Source organism: Monodelphis domestica, chromosome 4 (assembly GCF_027887165.1).
Source record: "Monodelphis domestica isolate mMonDom1 chromosome 4, mMonDom1.pri, whole genome shotgun sequence".
Taxonomy (NCBI): Eukaryota; Metazoa; Chordata; class Mammalia; order Didelphimorphia; family Didelphidae; genus Monodelphis; species Monodelphis domestica.
Window position 1 is genome coordinate 153,323,327 of NC_077230.1, and position 19,379 is coordinate 153,342,705.

The 19,379-nt window shown below is 35.1% G+C and overlaps 1 pseudogene; it reads right to left on the reverse strand.

Moving 5' to 3' along the window:
• Nucleotides 1-856: 856 nt before the first annotated feature.
• LOC130458955 (cytoskeleton-associated protein 2-like) lies at nt 857-2,967 on the reverse strand (annotated as a pseudogene).
• Between the last annotated feature and the right edge of the window lie 16,412 nt (nt 2,968-19,379).

Genomic DNA, 19,379 nt, shown 5'->3' on the forward strand with positions numbered 1-19,379 from the left:
GGTTCTGGAATATTCTAAGGCTTGACAAAATCAGCACAATGTAATCTGAAAACAACTGCATCCTAAGACCCTATAAAAAATTCCTCTAGTATTTGAACTTTCGACTGATCAGCTTCTGTGAGAATTACAAGTGTCTTTGATGAGTGTGCATTACCCTATTTTGTGCCTTGCCAGAAATGAATGATCAGACAGTTGTCTAACAAGTGTATTTCTTTTATGTCTTTTAAAGATTCTTGAATTTTTTAAAATTATGTATACATAGGAAAGACCCTATTGGAAAGGAGTTTTTTTTTTTTGTGATAAGAATTTTAATGCAAACTTTATAATCTTAAAAAAGCTTAATAAAACTATATAGTTTGGATATTCCCAATTAAAGTCAATATTTCATTCTTACTAAAGTGAATAACACATTTCCTCTAAAGGAAAAAGAAAAGTATATCATATTAATATATTTCCTGTAGCACAAATGCATTTTTAGGAAAATTTCCTTTTTTAACATTGTTCTTTTGATTAAATTTATATACAACCATTTAAATAATTTTTTAAAAGTAGGCATATACAACAGTCAGCTATGTTATACTCTTGAATAATAAAGTGAGATTTCTCTTATTCAATGCCTTCTTTTTCAAACAGTCTCTACCAATATAATAAAAAAAGGTCTCTAACTTGTTCCCTTTTTATAGTAAGGCTGGATCTTCTTATCCATGCAAGTAAAATCCTGTTATATAAGTAACTTATCAATTATATTTTCACTGTAGTGAGAACTTGAGTAATAATCTACATATTTGTGGGAAATGTGAAACTTGAAACACATTAACTTAATTTATAAGAATTTTTAAATATATTTCTTCCCTTATTAAAGTTTCATTTCTGTTTGTTTTGCTTCTTCTTCAAGGGAAGTTGTATATAATGCAGTATTTGGACGGCATATATAGGCAGTGGTTTCACTTCCCAGTTCTGCTAACTGTTCCAGTGAAGAAACACAGGGATAATGATCATTTAACATATCTGGTCATTTACAAAACTTCTCCTGCAGACGTCGAGAATGCCTCACTGGTGTCAGAAACTTCAAGTCTTTAAATGAAGCACTATTTTCATCAAAATTCATCTTCTGTTTCACACTTGGCAAAGATGGAGTAGTTGACACATTATATTTAATGACATAAGACCCTCTGGTTTCCTTATCAGGAGTCTCTAAAACACTTGTTGAATCTTCTGCTTTATTCTCTTGCTCTCTTTCAAACATCTGTAGTTTTACATTCCTTGTTTTATGATCTTTATCTTTTGATTCTGAATTTTCCTCTGTTGATGTCCCATCTACATCAACTTTATCCTGATGTATAAGTTCATCACATATTTTTTTGGCCTCTTCATTAGCCGAACAAACCTCATCAACATTCTCCCCATCATTACCCTTCACTTGACTCTTCATTGTTAGGATATCTGCAAGTGCATGTTGCATTTCTTCCATAGGCTGAGCTCCAGCAAGAATGGCTTCTTCATATATTGCTATGATATTTTCAATAGGGCTTGTAATTGGTTCAAGGCATGCAAGGCATACCCAATACTTAATAAGTTTCTTGGCATCTGGAATTTTTACAATGAGCTCTTTTAGTGTTAAAAGTATTCTCCTCATGGACATCCCTTATTAATTAAGTTCAAATATTCAGAAAATATTTTGTTAAGTTTATCAGTGAATAATCTTTGTTCATCTTCTGCAATGGTAGTCCAGAAAGATTCAACTGGTTTTTCTTTTGGCAGTTCCATGTTGGGTGGAGCAAGTGGAACAGGCAGACCAGTTGTAGATGATCTTTTAATTACTCTTCTTTTATCATTTTGCCACTCAACCAGACAAGTTCTTTTCTCTTCTGCTGATTCTTTGGTTAAGGCAGTTCTTCTGTACTAATTGGCACTTTTATTAAAGTGTATCTTCTTTTATCACCAATTTTGGAATCCTTCCTGAATTTGGTACTGAAAGATGAAGCAGGTTCTACTTCAGAAATATGAGTAGTTGCTGCTCCAGAAGTCCTACATTTTGATTGTGCTTCATTTTCTTTTTTACCAGAATTCAGGTTTATCTTGACATTTGGTAGTACTGACTTTGGTAGAGGTACTATCTTTATTAAGCTCTCTTTGGATAGTAATATCAGCAGAGGTTCTAACAATGGCTTCTTTCTCCTTGTTTTGGATAAGTCAACTTGCTTTTTCCCAGAATGCTGAAAAGTTGTTTTGTTCTGGGAAGTAGCAGTACGATTGGATTTAGTGGAAACCCTAACATGTTATTTGACTAGCTTTCACAGGTAAGTTGGTGCTACTTACAGACTGAGGCCTTGTTTTAAGAACAGTAGTTGAAGTTTTCTTACTTGTCATAGAACTTTCATCTGTAACTATGGATGGCTTTCGAAATGAATTAACGTTAGATTGGACAACTCTACCACCATAAGAACCAAGGACTGGTTTCTTTAGCAAGGTAGTATCTTGCTTCAACTTCTCTGCAACGAGTTGTTTTTCCTTAGTATTTCTTTGAAGGTGAAAGGTTTGGCTAAGTGAGATATTGTGCATTTTAGGGCCATCTTCATTTGTTGGCACATGTATAATTTGATCACAGTTCTCCCAATAGCATGCATCAATATCTATGATTGAATTTGTCAATAAATTGGTAGATTTTAAAGGAACACCATTTCTTTCTACTGTTGGAATAATTTTTCTCCATATAGGCTAATTAGTATTTTCTTTATCATCCATTTTGGTGCTAGTAAGTTTCAGAGCTTTTGATACCTTCTGGATTGGGTCTCCAGATGTTTTTCTATTACAGTTACTATTGCTGGTTATCTGTTTTTCCTGTAGTTTTAAGCCAGAAATAGCTTTTCTCTTTTCAAGATATTTCTCAAGTTTTTGTCTTCTTTGTTCTTTGAACAGGGACTTGGACCTCTGACTGGAAGGCAGGTGCAGGGTGACGGTGCTCATGGCGAAAGCGGGGTGGTCTTGGGGGTGAGGGAGTTGGGTCTCCTCAGTAGCTAACACAGCGCCTCCTCAGCTCCCTCAAATGAGACAAGATGGGGTGACTAGTGGAAAGGAGTTTTTAAGTCAGGTTGTGTTTTTAATTTTTCTTCTACTGAATTTAAATGTTTTTATAGTAAAGAAGCAATAAACACAATTGGATTCTCTATTCCACACATCTTTTAGTCAGTTCTAAAGACATAGTCTTGAGTTCAGCCCCTATTAAGTCTTCCCATTTTAAAAGCACACCCATTGCCTCTTCTTTACCCTATAAGGTCATAGAGAACTAATTCAATTCCTCTTCTACTTAGCCTTTCAGATACTTGATGAAAACTATCATGTACCTTTGGAGTTTTCTCCATTTGACATACCTATAGTTCCTTCCATTATGATATAAAATCAATACCTTTCCCCACTTTGATTGTCCTTTTTTGGATATTATCCAGCTTATCAATTTTCTCTTTTGTAGTACCCAGAACTGAATATAGTAGCCTAGATGATGTCTGACAAGTCAGAATATATTGTAATCATCTGCTCTCCATTCTGGAAAGCTACACCCCTCTTAAAGCAACCGAGGATGGCATTAACTTTTTTGGTTGCCACATCATACAGTGGACTCATATTGAACTTGTAGTCTACTAAAACCCCTAGATCACTTTTTTAGCAGGTGCCATTTAAATGAACTTCTATTTGACTAGAAGTGGCATTAAAGAGCCCCAAGACAGGAAAAGCGGCTGAATCAGACCAATTGTAGATAAAGGAGATTCATGCTGGTTTTGACACAATTATGAGAAGGCTGGGACAGCAGTTCTATGAGTCTTAAAGAGAAGAAGATTAATTTTTATTAATATTTCAGATATCTACATGTTTTAAATATAATGCAGTTCTTCAAAAAGTTATTTGCTAACAATATAATGGTAGGATAAGAGTGGTCTAAATTATTGCACTAGAAAACAAAAGAGAAGAAATACACATTCCCTAATAGGTATAAGTAAATTTTCAGATGGGTGGGTCTATTATTAGGGAAAGGGAGAGAAGATAATAAAGAAATTTATATATCACCAACTATGTCCAGCACTGTTCTAAGCACTTTATACATATCTCAATTAATCCTCCCAATGACCTTGAAAGGTGGCACAGTAGATAGAGTGCCAGGGCCTGGAGTCAGGAAGATCTGAGTTTAAATCCAACCATAGATATTTACAAGCTGTGTGACTCTGTACAAGTCATTTAATCCTGTTTGCTTCAGTTTCCTTAGTTGTAAAATGAGCTGGAGAAAAAAATGGCAAACCATCTGAGTATCTTTGCCAAGAAAACCCCAAATTGGATAAAGAATAGTCAGATATAACTGAAACAAATGAACAACAACAAAGTCCTTAATGAAGACAGGAACATCCTCATTAATAGTAAACACCTTGCAAGGCATAGTGGCAGCACACACTTCTAATCCCTCCTACTGTGGAGGTTGAGTTTGTGGAGCTCTTGAGTTCCAGAGATCTTAGCTATACTAGGGCTATCAGCAGGTGTCAACATGGTAACCCTTTTGGGGGAGGAGTGGGGAAGGCAGCTGGTTTCCAAAGTAGGGGTGAACTTGCTCAGGTTTCAAATATAGAAGTCAAAGCTCCCAAATGGACCAGTAATAGAATCAATTCCTTGAGTGGTTAGTTAGATAGGGGGACCCAGTCTTAAAAAAAACAATAAACCAATAACAATATACCCAACTCTCTAAGGGAATGTTTCCATTTTAGGTAAATTCTCTCAAAAAATTTACAATTTTTTTTGGTGTAATTAGGGTGATGGTGAAGGAACTAATATAAATGTAGGCAAATGAATACAAAATATAAAAAAATCAGCACAACTAAGTTTCAGAGAGAAGAGAATGAAAAAAATGGAATAATCTAGAAAGTTGTCTTGGAGTAGGTGTCAAAAGAGTAAGATTTAAAGGAAGAGAAAGAATCCAAGAGGCAGAGAAAAAGAATCAAAACATTCCTGGAATGAGAGATAGCTTATGCATGTAGGATGTAGAAGGGAGATGGAATGTCTTGTACAGGGACTAGCAAGCAGAGTAGTTTGGCTGAGACATAGACTGTGTGAAAGAGAATTATGGGAAATCATTCTAAAAACATAGATGGGTTGCAGATTGCAAATGGTAAATACAGGAGTTTGCATTTTATCCTCCAGGTAATAGGGAGTTCATGAATCTTTTTGAACAGAGAAATTACTTGATCAGACTCATGCTTTGGGAATATCAATATGTTTTCTGTGTGGAGGATAGATTGATGAAAGGAAAGACTAGAAGCAAAGAGACTGAGTAGAAGGCTAAACTAAGAAGGCTTAACTAACTTGAAACAAGAAGTGATCAAATCCCAAACAAATATAGTATCTGCATTAGTAGAGAGTAGGAAAAAGATACAAAAGGTTTTGAGGAGATAATCCAGAAAAAAATCAATATGACATTGAATGGGAGTAGAAGTTGGAGAGGGAACAATGAGATCTAGGGTATTTTAATTTTGCCCTTCACTACTACAAATATAAATCAAATCCCTCTTTTGGATATGACCTGTATATATACCTTCCATCTTGGAATCAACACTGGGTATTGGTTCCAAGGCAGAAGAGTAGTAAGGACTAGGCAGCGGGGTTCAAGTGACATGCCCAGGATCACACAACTGGGAAGTGTCTGAGGCCATATTTGAACCTAGGACCACCCATCTCTGGACCTGGCTCTCAATCCACTGAGCTACCCAGCTGTCCCCCCCACCCCCATATTTTTTTAAGTGTCCCAACTTTTCTCTTTTTTTAAGGTTCATTATTTCTAGTTTAATCATTCTACAAATATTTGTCGAGAACTTACTATATTCCAGGTACTATGCTGGGTGCTGGGGATACAAAAATAAAGAGTAAAAAAAATCTCATTATTTTCAAGGAACTTATACTCTTTAATGAAGGAGACAAGGATATATAACTACTTATAGAATAAATATAAAAGAATAAAAATAAAGTAGTCAAATACAAAGTAGCTTGACAAGAGATAGATTTAAATGAAATAAAATTTATAATTTTGATTACATGAAATTAAAAAAGTTTTGCACAAACAAGAGCATTGCAGCAAAAATTAGAAAAAAGAAGACAATTGAGGGCAAATCTTTACAAGTTTTATGGTGGGCAGAACCAACATAATTAAAATGGCATTCATATATATAAACAACTATAAAAGATTAAAATAACCATATGTTAGACAAAGGTAAAATCCACTTATTTTAGAATAACAATTCACTATTTGGTTAAAAAAGACTGTTGGAAAACCTGGAAAGCAGTTTGGTAGTAATTAAGTATAGACTAGTGATGGCAAACCTTTTAGAGGCAGAGTTCCGGGCCACATCCCCACACCACTCTCCAGAACAAGTGATGTGTTCCCCCCCCCCCACCCCACAAGATACTCTGTACAGTGCCCTTCCCTCCCACCACACTCTGCATGTGCCCCATCCACCCTTACCCCACACAGGGGAGGGAGAAAGCCCTACCACTGGGCTGCTGGATGGAGTGGCAGGTGAAGTGAGGAATACTCTCAGATACTCTCCTCCATCTTTGCCACTTGTGAGCTGCTTGCTTTCCCCTCTACACTCCCATTGGACTGCTGGACACAGTGGAGAGTGATGTAAAAAAAATTTCATCAGGAGGGGAGGAGAGGGGAAGGGGAGAAGCTTAGCTTGAGCCCCTCTGCCTTTCTAGTAATGAACTGGAGATGAGGTGGGGAAGGAAGGTGCCTGAGTGCCCACAGAGAGCTCTCTGTGTGCCATCTTTGGCCCCTGTGCCATAGGCTAGCCATCACTAGTATAGACCAATATCTTACACCATTTACCAAGATAAAATCAAAATGAATGCATGATCTAGGTATAAATGTATACTATAAACAATTTAGAACAGGAAACATTACCAACCAAATTTATGAATAGAATAATTTATGAATAAGCAAGAGATAGAAAGCATTGAGAAAAAATGTAAAATGGATAATTTTGAACACATTAAATTGAAATTTTTTCTGTACAAATAACATGAAGGTAACCAAGATTAGAAGGAAAACAATTTGTTGGGAAATTTTTTATAGAAAGTTTCTTGATAGAGATCTATACATCTAACATGTATAGAGAACTTTGTCAAATATATAAGGATATGATCTATTTTCCAATTGATAAATATTCAAAAGATATGAACAAATGTTTTTTGGGTAAAGAAATCAAGGCTATATATAAATATATGAAAAAAGTTCTAAATAATTAATGATTAGAGAAATGCAAAGCAAAATGATTCTGAAATACCTCATGCCTCTCAGATTGGTTAAAATGATAACGCAGAATGACAAATGTTGGAGGGGATGTGAAAAAATAGGTATACTAATACATTATTTTGGAACTGTGAATTGATCCAAACATTTTCAAGAACAATCTTGAATTATAATCAAAGAATTATAAAACTGAGTGTATTTTAACCCAATAATAGCACTATAGCTTTAATTCCTAAAGTGAACAAGGAAAATGGAAAATAAACTATATGTTCTAAAATATTTATAGCAGCTCTTTTTATGGTGGCAAAGAACTGAAAACTGAGAGAGATGTTTATCAATTGGGGAATAGCTAAAAAAGTTGTGGTATATGATGGTAATGAAACAGTATTGTTCCAAAAGAGATGACAAAAAAGATGATCATAAAATACTTGGAAACACTTATATGAAGTAATGAAAAGTGAAGTGAGCAGAACCAGGAAAATGTTGTTATATATAGTAACAATAATGTATGATGATCAACTGTGAATGACTTAGCTATTATCAATAAGGTAAGGGTTCAGGACAACTCCAAGGCACTTGTGATGTAAAAGGATATCCACCACCATAAAAGAAACAGAGTCTGAATGCAGATTGAAACATACCATTCTTCTCTGTAGTTCCTATTTGAATTTTTCTCTAGTGTAAGCAAAGTGTGGGTCTTGTTTCACAATATAATGAACAGGGGAACATGTATTATATGATAACATTATAATCTATATCATATTACTTGACTTCTTAGCTAGAGGAAATGGATGGGAAAGATGAAAAGAATTTTTTTTTACTTTTAATTTTAAAAAAAAGAAAGAAAGAGAATGTTCCTGATTAAAAACCATGAGTTGGCCCAGGGACATATATTTTCTAGTTTTCATGAAGCTATTCTTTTATCTCTGACATTAGAGGCTGAAGTTATACTGATAACCATTAAATATGCTTTAAAAACAAAAACAAAAATGTTAATGACTTCCAGGTGTGTCATAGTTGCTGCACAAATAATCAAATAAAAATGAACTGGGTGGAGCAACTATTTTTATTTCTATTTCTTTTTTTTAATTTTATAATATTTTATTTGATCATTTCCAAGCATTACTCATTAAAGACAAAGATCATTTTCTTTTCCTCCTCCACCACCCCCCATAGCCGACTCGTGATTCCACTGGGTATCACATGTGTTCTTGATTCAAACCCATTGCCATGTTGTTAATATTTGCATTAGACTGTTTGTTTAGAGTCTCTCCTCTGTCATGTCCCCTCAACTGCTGTAGTCAGGCAGTTGCTTTTTCTCAGTGTTTCCACTCCCACAGTTTATCCTTTGCTTACGAATAGTGTTTTTTCTCCTAGATCACTGCAGATTGTTCAGGGACATTACACCGCCACTAATGGAGAAGTCCATTACGTTCGATTATACCACAGTGTATCAGTCTCTGTGTACAATGTTCTCCTGGTTCTGCTCCTCTCGCTCTGCATCAATTCCTGGAGGTCGTTCCAGTCTCCATGGAATTCCTCCACTTTATTATTCCTTTGAGCACAATAGTATTCCATCACCAACATATAGCACAATTTGTTCAGCCATTCCCCAATTGATGGGCATCCCCTTGTTTTCCAATTTTTGGCCACCACAAAGAGTGCAGCTATGAATATTCTTGTACAAGTCTTTTTCTCCATTATCTCTTTGGGGTACAAACCCAGCAGTGCTATGGCTGGATCAAAGGGTAGACATTCTTTTGTCGCCCTTTGGGCATAGTTCCAAATTGCCCTCCAGAAAGGTTGGATCAGTTCACAACTCCACCAGCAATGAATTAATGTCCCTACTTTGCCACATCCCCTCCAGCATTCATTACTTTCCTTTGCTATCATGTTAGCCAATCTGCTAGGTGTGAGGTGATACCTCAGAGTTGTTTTGATTTGCATCTCTCTGATTATGAGATTTAGAACACTTCTTCATGTGCTTATTAATAGTTTTGATTTCTTTATCTGAGAACTGCCTCTTCATGTCCCTTGCCCATTTATCAATTGGAGAATGGCTTGATTTTTTGTACAATTGATTTAGCTCTTTATAAATTTGAGTAATTAAACCTTTGTCAGAGGTTTCTATGAAGATTTTTTCCTAATTTGTTGTTTCCCTTATGATTTTAGTTACATTGGTTTTGTTTGTACAAAAGCTTTTTAATTTGATGTAGTCAAAATTATTTATTTTACATTTTGTGATTCTTTCTATGTCTTGCTTGGTTTTAAAGTCTTTCCCCTCCCAAAGGTCTGACATGTATACTATTCTGTGTTTACCCAATTTACTTATGATTTCTTTCTTTATGTTTAAGTCATTCACCCATTTTGAATTTATCTTGGTATAGGGTGTGAGGTGTTGATCTATTCCTAATCTCTCCCACACTGTCTTCCAATTTTCCCAGCAGTTTTTATCAAACAGTGGATTTTTGTCCCAAAAGCTGGGATCTTTGGGTTTATCGTATACTGTCTTGCTGAGGTCGCTTTCCCCCAGTCTATTCCACTGATCTTCCTTTCTGTTTCTTAGCCAGTACCAAATTGTTTTGATGACTGCTGCTTTGTAATATAGTTTAAGGTCAGGGACTGCAAGGCCCCCTTCATATGTGGTTTTTTTTTCATTATTTCCCTGGATATCCTTGATCTTTTGTTGTTCCAAATGAATTTTGTTATGGTTTTTTTCTAAATCAATGAAGAAGTATTTTGTGAGTTCTATGGGTATGGCACTAAATAGATAAATAAGTTTGGGTAGGATGGTCATTTTTATTATATTGGCTCGTCCTATCCATGAGCAGTTAATGTTTTTCCAACTGCTCAAGTCTAGTTTTAGTTGTGTGGAGAGTGTTTTGTAGTTGTGTTCATATAGTTCCTGTGTTTGTCTCGGGAGGTAGATTCCTACGTATTTTATTTTGTCTAAGGTGATTTTGAATGGGATTTCTCTTTCTAGTTTTTGCTGCTGAGCTGTGTTGGAGATATATAGAAATGCTGATGACTTATGTGGGTTTATTTTGTATCCTGCAACTTTGCTAAAGTTGTTGATTATTTCAATTAGCTTTTTGGTTGAATCTCTAGGATTCTTATAGTAGACCATCATGTCATCTGCAAAGAGCGATAACTTGGTCTCCTCCTTGCCTATTTTGATGCCTTCAATTTCTTTTTCTTCTCTAATTGCTACTGCTAGTGTTTTTAGTACAATGTCAAATAATAGAGGTGATTTCTATTTCTTTTAAAAAAAAACCCTCAGCTTCTGTCTTAGAATCAATTTTAAGTATATATCCCAAGACAGAAGAGAGGTAAGGGCTAGGTAATTGAAGTTAAGTGGCTTGCCCACAGTCACACAATCAGGAGATGTCTGAGGTCAAATGTGAACCCAGGACCTCCCATCTCCAGGGTTAGCTCTCTATTCACTAAGTCACCTAGTTGCCCCAAGGGTAACTGTTTTTAGCAGACATTTTGAATAGCCATTCTCCCCATGCACCCAGGCTATCGAAAGGAGAGCAAACTTTGGTTTACAGAAGTTGGAAGTGGGATTGGGCTTCAGTATTTGTTTTTTGAGTAAATATTCATTTGCTTGATTTGGGAAAATAGAGGAAGTGTATGTAGAATAAGAAGAGAGCCTTGAACAGAATTCTAAAGAATAACAAATGTTAGGTGACCTCATATTGATGATGAACCAACAAAAGTGAAGATATGGTGCTCTCTTCAGCAGCACATATACAAAAAAAAAAGGGGGGGAGGATATGAATTCCTTCATATGATATCATGTAAAATATATTCATTCACATGACTGATGATCTGTAGTTTGTTCATTTTTCCCTTAAAATGTTATACAAAGATCAAAACACTACTTCAGATATGATCTGACTCCCTTAGAATACTATGGTACTATTGCTTCCATAGTCTATTTCCCTTAATGCATTCTATACTTCAGTTAAAGCAAAGATAGCAAAGACTTTTTTAAAGCAGATACAACACATTTTTGACTTGTACTGAGTTTGTAATAAACTAAAATTCATAACTATTTTTCATGTGAATTTTTATAATCTATCTTTTGTATCTTGTTCTTAGAGAGATGATTTTTTAAAAAATCAGATAAAGTTTTTATGTTTAGCCCCTTTTAACTTTACATGACAGTATATGGTCGTCTATTGTCCCAGCTTATTGAGTTCTATGAATCTAGTAACCCTATCCCAAACTAAAATGAATTTAGTCCCACAAGACTCATTTTTAGTGAATCCATGCTGACTCCTAGTGATCACCTTCCTCTTTCTAAATACCCAGAGAGCCCATCACTTTAATAACTGCTACCTAGACGTTGTAAAGAACTGATGCCAAAATTCAACATGTAGTTTCCAGAATCTATTGTTACTCTTAAAAAGTAAATCAGGATGACTTTTCCCCACTTGGTCCTTTCTTATTTTCTGTTCATCAGAGATTACTAATCTCATTTCAGGAAATATTTTCAAATTTGTTACTGTTGTTGTTCTCTAGTGCCCTTAGGTAAATTAAAACAATAAGAATTTTAGAAGTTACTCAAAATAATCATTCTTGTGAGTCTATTTGAATTCATTAAATCTTTAAGAAATATACCAGGAAGTTCTAGAGTATACAGTCTACAAAAGACATCTATGAAGTTATTTCTCCAGTGCCTTTCATCATGAAAGACCAAAAGTCTGTGAGGCCCATGGAGCACTATACTCTATGTTCATTTTGCTCTTATTTATTCATTACTGTTGTTCAAGAATGTGCTGGTAAATGTTTAACAAAATTTTGTCTCTGAACTTACATCTAGACAATCATCCAAACAATAATTGTTCCTCGATTTATAACATTTTCCTCATTTCTAAGCTGTAAATTCTCACACTGAAAATTTAACAACTGACTGTAAAAATGGAGATTTGAACTCAAGACTTCAATCCCCAGAAGTCCTTGGTAGTTCCCAGAATTCCCTATAATCTCACCTGAGTCCTCACCTGAGTGCAAGATCACAAATTATTATTTAAAGGGGCTCTCAGCCTACTTCGGAGCTCTTTTCTTCCACTTCTAAGCACATGTGTCTCTCTACCCGGCAGGCAAGATGTAGAGAATAAATTGTGAATGGGCTAATGTGCCCTGGGAACGTGCTTTCTTATTTTGTATTTCTTTATCCTTGATTTCTAATAATCTTTAATAAAGCTCTAAAAATATAATACTTTTAGTAGAGAAACTAATTTAACTGTTACATGACTCTTTCTAGCTGGTATGAGCTGGCTCCAGCATGTGGACCCAGATGAATCCACAGTAGGAAGCCTCTTATCTCAGTTTGAATATGACTCTGCTGAATATCTGGAAGTTGTTTGTTTAGAAATTTCTTTGCTGATATTGATATCACCATGCCTAAGGGTCCTTCTGCATAAAACATTAGTATATATGATATGTATAAATGGAGATTTTGAGCCTTTGGACTTCATCCCCCAGAAGTCCTTAGTATTTCCCAAAATTCCATTTTCCTGCATCCCCACATTTTGAATGATTTGTATTTAAGTGTCTGTAACTCCTCCCTTGTCCTCTTTTGAACCTGCGACCTGGCTGATGTCAGGCGGTTCTTTTGTTTTCGTTATTATTAATAATACTTTATAAAATACAATACTTATTGATTAAAATTTTTAAAACCCATAGTTTGACTTACCATGAAGGGATTATGAATTATCAAAAAAGATTTTTGAGCAGATAGCCTTACAGTAACGATAGTAAATTTGCCTGGTCACTGCCAACCACAAGGATCCGTGGTGGGGTGTGCCTGCACTCCAGCCCCACCCTGCTACCTGCGACTGCCTGCTGTTTCTCCTGTCCACCTGCTTGGCCAGCATTTCCTCCACACTCTCCACCCAGCTTCAAGTCTCCTCTTGCCCAGACCAGACCTGCCACAAGAGCCTGTCGATCCTAGCAATTTTTTTTTTCCCATGGAGGGTGATGTATAATAATCTTTCCACCCCAATGCCTTTCCACACTCCATGTGTGTGTTTCTAGTCTTCCATAGCCATTTTTCAGCATGGAAAAAAGAACCCTACTCCTTCTAATTTTCAAGAAGATTTTTTTAAAGCTGATCTTGGACTCCTAGTTTAGAATACTATTACTAAAAGTTTTTCACAGGGAGGACAGTTAATTCCAAATCAGTAGATTTAAAGTCAGTTTGGGACAATACAACTGATTTTTTTGCTTCTTTCTCTTGACCCAAAATACCAAGGAGAAATATTTTTTTCTCATATGCAAATATGCTATTGTTTTCCTCTTGAAATTTTTCTTCTTTATGTTTACTCTTTAAACAAACCCCATTCAGCATCTTTCAGGAAAAATGCTACTGCAAAGCATGCTTGAAACTCTGAAATGACAGTTTGAGTTAGTAGAGCTAAAAAGTGCAGTTTGGATCTGCTTAATTCTTTTCCTGGGACTTTTTATTTTCATTGGAGATTTCCCACTTATTTCCTTTTCCTCAAGAATATGCCACAAGCTAGGCTGCTTATGCTACAAACCAACCTGAAATATTTTGACAAAGTTCTAAAGGTCCTAACTGCTCTCAACATGCAGAGTAGAGATTCTGCCCTGTGCTTCTAGGAGGAAATTCAGAACCCTGACAAAAGAAATCTAAAAGGTTAATAAATATGGAGGGAGGGGAAGGAACTTTAAAAGAGATCTGAAAGTTTCTTGCTAAATATTTTGAGTTTTTTCTCCTCCTATAATAGTGAACAAGTCTACTGGGATTAGTGAAAAGGATTTTGACTGCACTGCCTGCCTGCTGCCTTTGTTTATATTATTGTATTTACTGATCGCGTTAAGGTTTAAATTTTTTTAAGTTTATCTATTTTAATTTAATCAATATCTTTCTGTTATACTCAATCATTTTAAGCTACTATGTTTTGCCTATATTGATCTTTACTTTGTGACTTTATCTTTGCTGAAGAACAAAATACCACTGTATAAGCCCATGAACATCTTGCCTAAAACCCTTGTCACTAGATCCATTGAATATCATGTGTTGCCCTTGTTAATTGTCACATAGATGATGATGGATGGATTTCAACAAAGCTGGTTAAAATTTATATACAACCTTTAAAGAATTTAATAAGCTAAGAATTTAATTGTAATTTTAAGGAGTCTTCAGAAATAATTTTAGTAACTAGTAGTTTCTGAATGGTGTATATATATATACATATATTATAAATAATGTTGTATTAAAGGAAGAGAAACAAAGAAATGTTCCTACCAAGGTGTTTCTATGAATCAGGAAGCCAGAAAAAAGCTCCTGCAAAACTCTTCATTTTAATTTACTTCCAGCAGAACAATCTAGATTTCTCGATGATGTTCTAAACCTAAATGAGTTTTACTTTGTTTAAAAATATGTTTACCAAGGTTGAAAGATTTGCTGCATCTGTAGAAATTGTGACAAATATTCATCATTTCACAGGATTTTTTATGTCATATAGAAAATTATGTGGCAATATGATAGTGGGTTTGTTTGCTGTTTTAATTAACTGGGCTATTGCGAATTTTGGGAACTTTGGTACTTCTTTGAATGTGCATTATCTACTGTGTTACTGTTTTATTCTGAAAATTATTTCTTACTTGCATATGGCTAACATAGTGTGTCACTGATTTTAAGCTATGTATTTTTGATTTTTAAAACTTTTAAAAAATAACCTTTGAATTTTTTATTGCAAGTGCAATATAGTATCTGAGTTTTACTTTTTTTCTCTCCTTTTTGTATTTGAAGCACATCACCAGTATTGAGACGATTTTTCTTTAATTTTTTTATTTTGCAGTAATATAAGTTTTAAATACATTTGTTCTAATATTAATGCATGCCCAAAAAGCTTTAGACTATAAAAATGATGCCCTTGATTATTTAAAAAATTTATGGGGCTTGGCTTAATGATTCTGTCTGATTCCAGGACAAGAGAATACAAAAAGAGCCATTGTAAAGAAGCACAAAGTTAAATTGCATAGTGCCTATCAAGCACAAGGTCAAAGAGACCAACCAATCCCAATGGGGTTGATGAAAATTTTGAGCCAAGAGAAGAGGAATTGAACTTGTTTGGGGTTCAAGGTTGCAGCTGTTTAACATGTGTTAAAGGCAGGTCTTTCTCTGAATCACATTCTATCAAGTATCTCAAATTTGGCTCCTACCTGGCTCCTATAATCTAGTCCCTTTTCTGTCTTTCATAGTGTGGCAAACTTTCTACAGGCCTGGCTACTGATTGGGTAAATGCATAATTGCTTCAATCATTTTAATTGGGCCCTGATATTTGTTTTTCCTTTACTTAGATTTTTTTTTTAGATATAAGACTTTTACATTTTGTATTTCATCCACAAGTTATTTTTCCTCTTTTATTTGTATTTTTTCATGTTTTTTATTTTCTTTGGCAAATTGATTCATATACCTCATAACTCAGCCATGCATCCCTGAGTGATCCCTGTGTTTGTTATTATTCACCTCAGAGGGGCCAGGTTATTGTTATGAACTTTTATTTAAATTTGAACAATTTTAGGATAAGAAACTTGCTACCTCCCAGAATCCAGAATGCGCCATAAAGATAGATGCCTGCAGAGACCACATGCTGCATCAGAAGATCCAAAGTCAACTTTGGGATGTGAATTAAACTATGGGGGGTTGAAATGCCTTTGTTTTGAATGTATACTCTGATGCCAAAGGGGACTGCCCCAAATTGGCTTTTTGTCAACCTAGTAATCATTGTTTTTTCTCTTTTCCTTTTATCCACAAATTATTGCAATTTTTAAGTTGATTATGTTTCCATGATCCTTTTGGGAAAACTGGTTCCCAATAGGATGGAGGGGGGTAGGGAATATGTATAAATGGAGATTTTGAGCCTTTGGACTTCATCCCCCAGAAGTCCTTAGTACTTCCAAAAATTCCATTTTCCTGCATCCCCATGTTTTGTGTGATTTGTATTTAAGTGGCTGTAACTCCTCCCTCATCCTCTTTTGAACCTTCACCAGGCTGAAGTCAGGCAGTTCTTTTGTTTTAGTTATTATTAATAATAATGTATAATATATGATAGTTATTTATTAATAATTTTAAAACCCACAAATAGGAAAAAGGAAAAAAAGCCTTCATTTCCACACACTGGAGTGTTCTCCAGCATAAGAAATAAGGGCTTACAAAGTCAGTGACCTTATTGTAAAAACAATAACAATGCTAATTCGTCCTGGTTGCTATCATGGTTTGGCATCTTCTTTTAGGAAGAAAAACTAACAAATTCCACATTTAAGAAGGCTAGGAGAAAAATCTCTTCTGTCTACACTAACATGTGTGGACAGCCCAGCTGATGACTGGTTACCGGCCCAGTGTGTTTTAGAAATGGGCATATTTCCTCAGAATCTTCTCTAACCATTCATTCCAATATAGCTGAAATAGCCCAGAGATTTATCCGGTAAAGAACGTTCCAATTTACAGATTTTGTTGGCTATATAAAATATAAATTTCTCACTCTGTGAGGAAAACAACAGAATGAGATGAAGCAGCTCAACAAGTAACAATGAATCATACTCAAATGCTTATCCTATGCTAATCTTGCTCTGTGTTGGGGGAAGTTTTGTTGGTCAGGGCCAAGCCTACCTAATTCGGAATAAAGTTGAGAGTTTGCCAATGTAACCAAAATGGACATCGTATGGAGTTCATCCTGGTTCCCCAGTACTGAATTAGGCTTGGCTGCCTAAAGAGACAAGAAGCTGGGCAATCTTGCATCACTTTGTATATATAGGATTTGGTCCTGGGCCATGGATTGAATAGGAGGAGATTGGGTGATCTAATTTGGGAAACTGTGCAGTGCTTTCAATGATCCTCAACTACTATCTTAAAACAAAACAAAATGAAGCACTTATCTTTTCCTAGTAATGCCATATGTCTACGAGTCCTGGAACACTAGGATCTCAAACCCAAGGGCAGTCAAAAGCAAATTGCAGCGTGTTACCAATTTTGGCTTGTTCTTAAGGATTAATATAAAGGACTAATTGACTTCTTTTTCATCTCTCTTGCCCCTTAACCCTGTTCTACCATCCCCCAATCCAGGCTTCCCATTGGGCTGTTTGGCTATTTATACTTCTTGGATGAGATGTGAATTATGAATCTACTTCCTTTTAATGAGATGAAGGACCACCCAGTCTTATCATTGGCACTGTCTTCACACCTAATGATCTCTGGGCCCTGCTATAGGTCATATTGCTGAAAGCTTATGATTTCTTGGTTTTTCCATATGCCCTGCTACTGATCTTTTTTAAAAAAATCCATTGTCTCCCTTAAATGGACATTTCAGTGGCACAGTGGACAGAACGCTGAACCTGGAGTCAGGAAGACTAATTTTCCTGAGCTCAAATCTGGCCTCAGTCACTTAATGGCTGTTTTACCCTAGTTAAGTCCCTTAATCCTATTTGCCTCAGTTTCCTCATCCATAAAATGAGCTGGAGAAGGAAATGGCAAACCACTCCAGTATATTTGCCAAGAAAACCCCAAATGGAGTCATGAAGAGCTGGACAGGACTGAACAACAAAAATAAAACCAAACTTCTTTAGTGGATTGAGAGCTCCTTGACAACAGGATCTCTCACTTTGGTTTTTTCTCCTTGTATCTCCAGCACTTAGCACTGTGCTTGACACATACTAAGTGTTTAATAAATGCTTTTTTCCATTAAATCATTCCTATAGGAACAACAGATAATCAGTTGGGATGATTATGTAGAGAGGAGGAAAACTAAAAGATATACAATTCAATTCAATCCAGCCCAACAAATATTCATTATGCACCTGCTTCCAGAAAGAAACTATACCAGATGGCAGTAATACAAAGACAAAACAAAAACAGTCCTCATTCTCAAGGAACTTACATTCCACCAAAGCCAAAGTGCTGTCCTCAATATGTGAAAACAAGGAGAAAGCCAAGCAAAGGAGTAGATTCCTCATAGGAGATTTATGGGAGTATAAACACAGTATTGCACAGGATAGGAAGCCTTGGAGGGGATGCTATCTACATCAGTGGAGAGACTATCCTTTTAAATATAATGTACAATTCTGTTTAACTCTCTAAGGAAGAGAAAATGTCTCAAATGGTTGGGAGGAGAAGATGTGTTCTAAATGTCTTCTTTGAGTATATTCTTATAAGCAAAGAACTCAGCTTTTACTAAACTCTGACATAAGGACAGAGACCATGTTTTACTTAAAAGCTACATATTCCCCACTGCCTACCATAGTGTTCTCCAAAGATTAAAAATTTAATAAATGTTGAAAAAGTTTGAATCAAAAAAGTTGAAAAAGTTTCATTTACATTATAAACTTCATTAACTGATACTAACTGAAGACAACCTGAAAGAATGAATTTGAATTATAGAGTCCTTTTTATGAAATGTAATTCTATTCTTTCCCATACCTTTAGTAATTTGAATTGGGCATAGTGTTTCTAGGTAGAAATCTTTAGGAAGTGTTTTTTAATGTACTGATAGAAAGGATTTGTGATTCACACTTTTATTGTTTGTCATTATATATGTGTGTGTCTATCTGCTGTTTATATATAAAGTTCTTTTGTTTTCTTAGCATAATACACATTTCCTTAGAGAAGACAAGTCTATGACCCTCAGGCTCAAGGAAGTCTCATCTGTAGTCTGGACCTATTGGGACTGATTTCTTCACTTACACTTTCACTATATACAACAAACTAAAAGTTAAGATTTTGTTGAAGGTCATCTTATTGTTAAAATGGAATTTTGTTTATACCTTTTCAAAAGAAAGGTTGTTATGGAAAGATAAACTCTAGACAGTCTCCATTTAAGCGATCAAAAATTTAATTATAAAAGGATGGTGATATAGTAAAGTTAATACTAAGAATATTAAAGTCTATTTACATATCTCACTTTTCAATTTACGAAATGATTTCAAAATCATGACTGCAGTTAATGAAGTTTTCTTCTCTCTCATATATATATATACACATATGTAAAGAACACATATAAACAAATCTCTTATATGATTCATTTTATATTCCTAAAATAATTCTAATTCAGCCATATTTTCC